Source organism: Podarcis liolepis, assembly GCF_965112155.1.
Source record: "Podarcis liolepis genome assembly, chromosome: 7".
In the NCBI taxonomy this organism is placed as follows: Eukaryota; Metazoa; Chordata; class Lepidosauria; order Squamata; family Lacertidae; genus Podarcis; species Podarcis liolepis.
The window spans coordinates 61148441-61157667 of record NC_139561.1 but is presented as its reverse complement, the minus strand read 5'-3'; the positions used below and the strand labels follow the sequence as shown (position 1 = coordinate 61157667).

Here is a 9227-nt window from a genome sequence, read left to right as displayed (position 1 = left end):
AAGACAACAATGAAGTGTACTGTAGAGCAGCTTGGAATGCTCTCTTTTAATTAGCTGCCAGTACAAAGAAAACCACTTTCCTCCTCGAAAGGAATACTGCTTCTGGTTGTATGGATATCATACAGCTGCTCCATCAGTAATAGCTAGCCGCAAGTGTTTATGAATCTACTCTGTGGCCAGGAAACTTCGGGTTTCCCCAGCACGGACTAGAATGCTGTGCCACCAATGTCACAATTGTCCCCAGAGTAAAGGACCCATTAAATTTGCAGACTGCAATCAGCCAGGTCCACATTGCAGAGCCCAAGCGTTGCATCCCAGCAAGTCCTGCAGCACTGCAAAGGATCCTGGGTAGCCTCTCCCTGAATTAGGCTCTGCAGCCAATTCAGCTTGAGAGCTGCATTCCATTCAGGGCTAAAAAAAATTGGATAGATGTAGCTAAGTGGTAAGTAATCCTCTCTCATCTTATCTCCCCAATATGGCCAAATTCTCTTAGGGCTAGAGGTGACTCGCAAGACAGCGCTCATCTCTCCTGGCAAATCAACTGCCGCTCCTGCTCTCAGAAACCTAGGGGCATTGTCAATATTCTCTATCCAGGAAGGGCCCGTCGTCTTGACAGGGCTGCTGGTAACAAATAAAGGCAAACAAGAGCCCATTGTGAAGAGAGGAAGATCAAGAATGTGCGACCCAAATTTATTCTTACTTTCCTCTTCCCAGGAAGCCTCTCCAGCAAGGTCAGGACTGAGGTTAGTGGTGGGATCCTCTAGGCCAGTGTTTCCCAACCTTTTTTGGGCAAAGGCACACTTGTTTCATGAAAAAACTCTCGAGGCACACCACCATTACAGCCCCGTGACGTCAGCGCGCAGCGTCACGCCGGGAGGGACATGAATTGCTAGCAAATTACATAATCACCTCCTTGAGGGCTGGCTCATCTTCTCCGAAGGCAGAACCCCATTAATTAACAGCACAGACTCACACCATAGCCAAGACGAGGGGGGGAAACCTCAGTCATGCACAGTCATGCACATGTGGGGGCTAAATGAGGACGAAGACCGGGCAGAGAGCAGGGTTCAAATCACCCCACCTGGCCAGGACAATCCCTGGGTGCTCCCTTGGGCCACTCGCCTGACCCACCTCGCAGGGCTGTTGTTGCGAGGATAACACGGGGAGAACCACGCGCGCCCCCGGGAGCTCCTTGGAGGAGAAAGCGGGCGATGAATGCAATGCACGAAATATATGAGAGGCGACCAGGTTTTGCAGGTGAGGGGCCCCCGCCAGCCTCCGCTTCCAACACCCGGCGCAACGACGCCGAAGTTTCCCCCCGGGCTCGGCTCGGGGAGCAGCACTGCTCCCCCCCGGCTCCCCTTCGCCCTCCCGGCTCTCTCTGCCGCCCACTGGGGACCCCCCTCACCTGCCAAGTCCAGAGCGCCGGTGGAAGTTGCATGCATGCATGCAGGGTGCCGCGTTGCCATTGCATTGCACTGCACTCCATGCAATGCCTGCACGCATGCATTGCCTTGCACGCCCGCCAAGGGGTCTCCCCGCGGTCCGATGCGTCCCCTCCGGCGCGGATGCAGCATTGCAAAAATAAAAAAACCCTGACGCAGCCCTACCTGGGGGGAGCCTCTGCCTCCGCCGCTCCGCCTCTGCGGGGATCCCCGGGCTCCATCCTGCCGCCTGATCTCCACGGGGGCGCAGGCAGGCTGCGCGGAGTCTGCGCGGAAGAGCCCCTGCCCGCCCGGCCGCCGCCGCCGCGCTCATTCCATGGCCGGGAGAAGAGCGCTTCAAACAAAACGCCCGGCCCGCCAGGCCACGCTGGGAAACGTAGTTCGCGCACCCCGCGTGGGCGCGGAGCCCAAGGCGAGGGGACTACGGATCCCGGCAGCCCCCGCGCCGGGGACGGAGGGGGAGAGGCCGGGTGCAGGGATGGAGGGACGGGTGGGCGAGCGAGTGAGTGAGTGGCAGCCGCCAAGCCTTGGCCGAGAGCCAGGAAGGGCCTCCCCGGAGGAGGAGGAGGAGGGAGGCGCAGAGCGGGAGGGAGGGAGGGAACCCCAGGGGTCATCTAGTGACGGCGCCCCAATCGAAAATTTGACTTAAAAAAAAAATCTTTCGAATTTTTTAATTTTTCCCGCGGCACACCAGGCAACATCTCGCGGCACACTAGTGTGCCGCGGAACAGTGGTTGGGAAACACTGCTCTAGGCCACCAGGACTCCATCGTTGACCTGTGAGGTCATTTCAGGTGAGCCACGCCTACCTGTGTGACACCTGACACCACACATGTTGCCAGGTGCAGGGCAGGTAAAGATGGGGCTTGGCTGTAAGGGGTTTGCATTAACAGGTGATCAAATGCTCAGCATTGCTGCAAAGGCCAGCTCAAAGGGCTCTGCAAGGCTCGACCAACAGCAAGAATTTCTCCTGGGGATTCACCCTGGGACCTTCTGCATGCTGTCCCACTAAGCTATGGCCCTTCCCCAAAGCACATACATTTGTTCATACACATAACCTAAGAGTAATTCTTTTCTATTAATTCAAATGCCCAGGTGACTTACAACTCAATAATCAAGCAGGCCCATGACAGTGAAAACCCCATTTAAACCAGTTCAGTTTATCGAGCAACATCATCTCCAAAGTGTCTGGTTCTAAGTTCTAAGGACGTGATTTTGAGTTAGCTATGTCCATGAATTTCAGTGGGTCTGCTCTGAGTATGACTAACATTGGATACAACCTTTTATTTTTAAAGAGACTTTGGAGTCATCCTAAATATTTTGGCTACTGTGGCATCTGATACTGTTTTTTTACATCATTGTATTTTATTCTGTGGTTGTAGGTTGTTGTTGTTTTACTGTATTTATTGTACATTGTGCTGATCTCCTGAGGAATGAAGATATAAACAATTTTAAATAAATACATTTTCCAAGACTGCTAGTGTCTGGTATTACAACTGGAGCAGGGCAGCTGAGCCTGAGCAGGAGCTTGGGCCTCATATGAAGGCTCTTCTGGGGCTAGGAGCCTAATATTTATTGTAGGCTTGGCCAATCCAGGGGACAGATGCTGCCAGCCAATCACAAATGATGATACTGCTCTTTCTTCTTTAACCCAAAGGCCCATTTCTTCACAATCCCCTTTTCTCAAGATTATTTGAGAGAAGTCGTAATTTCACTCCAAATTTCAAGATTCTAGTATTAAGGCAGGTCTGCTTGGTCTATTTCAGCTGGTACAGCAATTCCCAATGACATCTTTGCATTGGCTAATGAATGCAACTGAAAGAGGGGCTAATGCAAATCACCAGCATTAATGATAATAAGAATAGTTATTATTACTAATATAAAAAATACTTGGTGTTGCTGTCAGTGCCTTTTCAGAAGAGGATCTTAGAGTCTTGTAAACATTAATTAATTAGGCAACAAAAAGAAGCTAATGAGGGAGCTTGTTCAGATCAGTTCTTGACTGTTCAGTGTTGTTCCACTAAGCATCATGGGGAATTTCACTCAGTTTGCTCCATCCTTGATGACTGGCAGCTGAATGTGTGAACCAACTCTACTGAAAAGCACAGGGAATTTCTGTCTGTAGCATTTGACATGTGTTGGCTTTTTCACACATACAAGTGATCACTTAATGCAGCCCTCAAGTGTTACGCATGCGTGAATGATGGGTCAACCAAGTATTTGCTTGTGTGCAGGAAACAAGGTTGTTTTCCAGCATGTATGAAACTTAACCCTAAATATCTCTGTGAACATGGCATAGGAAGCATTGGGTGTCCTGTTGAAGGGCTGTGTGGCTCAGTGATAGAGAAGCTGCTTTGCATGCCCTCCCTGGTTCAGTCCCAACATCTCCAGGGAGAATCTAGGTGAAAACTTGATTAGGTAGGTGAATCATGAATGCTACCCTGGACTACAGAGGATAGAACAGGCTTCCTCAACCTCAGCCCTTCAGATGTTTTTGGCCTACAACTCCCATGATCCCTAGCTAGCAGGACCAGTGGTCAGGGATGATGGGAATGGTAGTCTCAAAAACATCTGAAGCCTATGGCAGCCAATAGGGTGGAGGCAAATTTCCCCTTCTAAAAGTTCCTATTTTTGCACAGCAGAAATACCTGCCAAAATCAGGTAGACACTGCAGATCTTAGCCTGTGTGATACCATTGTTTTTATGGGATGGGAAATATATTTGATTCAGTCCACATTTAAAGGTAAACTTACTTAATTCACCCTTCCTGAAACAATGCAAAATTCATTTGAAATTCTCACTTCTTTGAATTTTGCAATGCTATTCTCAAGTATCCACGTCCCACGTCCCCCGCTATACATACTGGGGCAAACTGTATATGAAAATGGAAACATCTGAGAAAACATGCATAACATACACTGTATTAGGGGAAATATTTAGGCAAAAATATGTGTATTAGCATAAATTCACATCAAAATGCTGATGATTTTTTATGAGACTGCTTCAGCTTTTCCAGGAACATTTGTGTAAAGCAATGGGTCCATTTGATTCAGCTTAGATGGGTTTTTGAATGCTCAGAACCACTCTGTACCACTCTGTCCTGCTCCTAGCACAGTGCTGAAACTAAATACCCATGGTAGCGCTAGTATATCTGTGTGGAGGTCTGTATTGGAACTGACAAGCCAGTTGGAGCAAAGAGCACTGATAAGCCAATGTCAGCATGATCCCATTATCTGAGACTGGTATTGGTGGGAGAGACCAAAGACGTGGCATAAATTGCCAGCCTTTACCAGCTTTGTTAATTGCATGAGAGCGGAGTCTGGCACATAAACACCCCACCAACCATTCATCAGCATTCCCTCCTTGCCACCCCCTAAAGCTCAGAGGCAGATGATAAAGTCTTTCCATTTCGTTGCCGGAGAGCTCTGAGAATCCCCGAAGAAACAGTAAATCCCCCTTTAGCTTGGAACTGATTACACACCTCACTTTTGTAAGAGCGTGATAAAGGCTTTGGCGGAAACCCAGTCGGCAGTATACCTCCCCCTCCCCTACAATCAAAGCATTGCAGTTCCTGCCAACAGATCCAGAGACCTTAATTCACGACAAACACCCCAACACTCATGAGGGCTCCAAGAGTTACCCATCCCTGCTCTTTCTGTTTGCTTTGTCCACACTCTCCAAGCCCCTGACCATTATAGTTCCCACCCCTGGTCCTTCCCAGGCCCATTTCCTCTATTACTGAGAACCAGAGTTGGGTCTGCCCCAAGTGGACACTTGGGAGGGATCTCCAGTGAATGGAAGCTCTTTGACAGGGGCTCTTATATGTTGCGTCTGTTTGCAAACCCACTTTTGTTTTATGTACATAAAACTCTTAATGTACATACATAAGGAATCAGTGTGAAGAAAGAAAGAAAGAAAGAAAGAAAGAAAGAAAGAAAGAAAGAAAGAAAGAAAGAAAGAAAGAAAGAAAGAAAGACCCTTAGACCCATGATGAAAGAAAACCCAAGAAACCAAGGTCCGCTGCAAGTAAACACTTTGAGCTGTTTTACAAACATACTTTAATATACCACACTACTGAAATACAAGTCACACCTTAGCTAGGAGTCATATGGCTATTTGCATTTGGTCAGAGAAAGTTGAAGTTTGAGTTTCTTGGAGCTGATGAGGAAGATGTAGAAATTTGATGGGGCTGCCTGCCCACTTGCCCCTGCTCAGTGTAAATATTTGTAAATAGTGGAAGGGATATTACAAAAAAAACTTCCATTATACCTCCTCACAAGGAAGCTGATTCTGTAAAAGTCCCAGCCACTGGAACTTCCTATCACAAGGAGTTGCTACTATATCTTCATACTTTTCTAGTGATCAGCAGGTACAGGGCTATGTGTGTGCCAGTTTTCACCTTCTTGAAAAACTGGAAGTACTTTAAGAATTTGGGAATATAACTCATGCCCCCTATTCCTAGGGAGAGGTTTACAAATGGCAAATTCTCATTTCATGCTTTGTTAGCAATTAATGTGTCTTTAACTATACACATAATAAATACAAGCTTTCTAGGGTGCCTAGAAATATAGTATTATTATTTACAAATTTCTTAACCACGGTTCATTGTAAGGTCCCAGGGTGGGTTATAGCAATTTAAAACTCAATATAAAAAACAGTTTAAAACAAATTATTGTCACAGACGGATTATGTATGTTCTGTTAAACATTTTTGAGTAGTAAAAATGTCCCATATTCATAGGAAAATAATTGCTAATGTGTCTCTTTCAGATTAGGGTTATGTGTGTACAAAATTCAACACCCCCATCTCTCTCTCTCTCTCTCTCTCTCTCTCTCTCTCTCTCTCTCTCACACACACACACACACACACACACACACACACACGGACTTAAACTATTTGTGATATAATTCGAGTTCCCTCACTTTGAGAGAATTGTGTATAAATGTCCATTTTTCATTGCTGCGAGTAATCCAGTTATCTCTTACATGTGCCATGTAGAACCAGCTGCTCAGGCCTCTAGCACATGGCGCTGTATCTTGGGAATTTCAGTTCCCCACTTCCCCCATGAGTGAGTGGGGCCCAAGTGGCACCATCTATGCACAGGGGACAGATGCAGCTCTCCTGTTCCCATGATCTACAGCAGTTCCTTTCCCTTCTCTCTTGTGACCTTTATTTTAAAGCAAAGAAAACAACCTGGATAGTTGCAATCTGGAGTACATACATTCTAACAAGGCAGGTAACAGTTGGGATCCATTAAATTTAGATTTGAAAAAGAACAAAAATGAAAAGAATTGTAGCTTGGCACACTATACATTTTCCTTCCTTCCTTCCAGGAGAAAAAGAAAGACTATTTCAAAAATTGCTGTCATGCTCCCAGACTGATCCAGAGATGGAAAGAAAGAGGCAGAATTAAGTGCTTTGGAAAGCTGGCAAGGATTCCTCTGGGAGCTTTTTCTAAAATCTCTCTTTTCCACCCCTCCCTCCCATCAAATATTAAAAATGAGATTGTTGTTCTGCTGACAATTCAGTCTTTTTTTTCCCCAGCCAGGTGTTCCTGCCTTCATAACATGAATCACTGGCCCCAGGCTTTTGGGGGACTGTCCTTCCTGTTCAAATGAGGGGCACTTGAGGCTTCATGTCCTGCTCTTAGCCAACTTTGCACCTCTAGTCTGGGTGGGAGCAACAGTAGATCTCCCTGGCAGTGCAATACATGGGGGGGGGGGCTTTTGATCTGATTCTCTTATGGCAAGAAAATGTTGATGAGCTAAAAATAATTGCTAGGCCACATTGTGTCAGCAGGTTGCATTGTCTCGTTGCACACAGAGGCATCTGCTGGCGCGCATGCGTGCAGGCAGGAAGATTTGCAAGTACACTCTGCAAACAATGGCACTAGCTCCCACATCGGCTCCCGTTGCTTAGATACTTAACACACCTTACACATCTGAACTCTTGTGCTTGCTTTGTCTTCCTCTCCAGAGCCAGCTTCGTCAAGAGAGGGGGCTGGGGAAGAGGCCATCGCTACTCCACCCCCTTCATCAGTGGTGGGCAGGGAGCAGCTAAACTGAGTCTGTGTGCCAAAGCTGACATGAGATGACTCATCTAAGCAAGCCAAGCTGCATGTAGGGATGAGATGTTTGATTTGAATTTTAATGAGAATCGACCAAAGTCATGCTTCCCAAAGCAACACATGAACTGAGACGTGGATATATTTCAAGATTCACACTCCTCTGGACTTTGCAATACAGTTGTCCGATCAAAGCCCCCATGCCAAAATGCATATACTACGGAGACACTGTGCTAAAAAAATGCATACGCTAGAGAAAATAGCATAAAGCATCCGCTTAGGAAATATCACTTGTAAAAATGCATACAAGGCCAAATGACATTCAAATATACATACCTCAGACCTTCTGGATACTGACACCAAACAGTTACTGCTGTTGAGCCAGAGCTGTTGCCCAACTCTGCAGCCACTGTCTCCTGTGTTCTGAGGGATAATGAAGTCTTCCGAGTCTGAGGAATCTGGCAAAGCAACGTCTTCTACCTAATAAAGTCTAGTAACAGGAAACAATGCCTGCACCACACCATCAATGCCTTCTTCTGAGCTTGGGGTGAGGGAGCTGGGGGGAATAGGAAACCTTCAGCCTGCTTATCAGACTCTCACCATTCTTCAAGATGAGAGCACCATTAAACAGATTCCTGTCCCTTCCCCCACCTGCTAGCACACAGCCACCATCATCAGGAGGTTGGCTGAGACAAAGGAAACTTTCAGGCTTTTTGATCCAGGGCCAATCTGAGACAAATCCTTATCCCGAGTGGCTGTACCCTACAAAGGTAGGTGTGCCCCAAGTTCCAATACAACGTCACAGAGGGTCCTGGCCTGAACCTCTCAGATCTCTGAGTGTGGGTCCATTTATTCTACTCATCGGGATATAGGACCCTTCCTATCTCAGCAAGTTATGGGAGTTGTAGTTCAACAACATCGGGAGGGCCACAGCCCCTGCCATCTCTGGTATAATCAAAATTCTTTTTGCCCCAAATATTTTGTCTGACCAGAGGTGGGGTGCTCTAGAGGTCTAGGTATGTCCTGTGGGCCATGAATTAGCTACCATGCACTCAAGAAATTTCACAAATCCTACTGAAGCCAGCTTTGCTGTCCTAGAAAAGGCCCAAAGTGTTTCTCTCAAGTAAGAGCCCCAGGGTCCACTTTGAATTTTGATTTAGGAGACTGTGTGGCCACATGTTAGTCTATTCCCAGCTTAGGCATTCCACAGGACCTGAAATCCTCCCTTCTCCCCGCTCTCTGCCCTTTATCAGCTTCCCTCCATTTGCTTCCCTTCAGCTTGGCAAGCTGCCACCCCAGTGAGCAAAAGAAATCTGCACTTAAGCACGGATATTTAAAGCAAATGTTGGGGTGAGAATTCAATCTGTAAGTGGGAGGGCAATATGCTGGTTTATATATTAGCAGCAGCCAGGATGATATCAGCAGGCTCGGCAAAATGCAGAGGATCTCAAGAGTTGCAGTCGGGGGCGAAAGGGGACCGGCAGCAATAATGACAAATAATGATGCCTTTCCTCCTTCATGTCTAAGCAAGGGCTCCAGATGCATTTCTGGAAAACAACCTGCCTCTCTCTTCTACTCAGCCCCCAAATAGTCCCTCCCGGAGCTCCAGGAAGCTCTGAGCCGCCGGTTGCAAGAAGGCGTCTCTCCAACAGAGAAGTTGATGCTATAAATTCCTTTCCTCCCTCCTGCTTATAATAATAATTATTACTTGAGGAGTAA

At 47.0% G+C, this 9227-nt stretch overlaps 1 long non-coding RNA gene across 1 annotated transcript; it reads left to right on the top strand.

The window, feature by feature from the left end:
- Positions 1-493: 493 nt before the first annotated feature.
- Positions 494-8015, top strand: LOC310710709. The gene is made up of 3 exons (XR_014528204.1): positions 494-764; positions 2199-2238; positions 7421-8015. It is a non-coding gene; the product is annotated as an uncharacterized lncRNA (long non-coding RNA).
- Positions 8016-9227: the final 1212 nt, after the last annotated feature.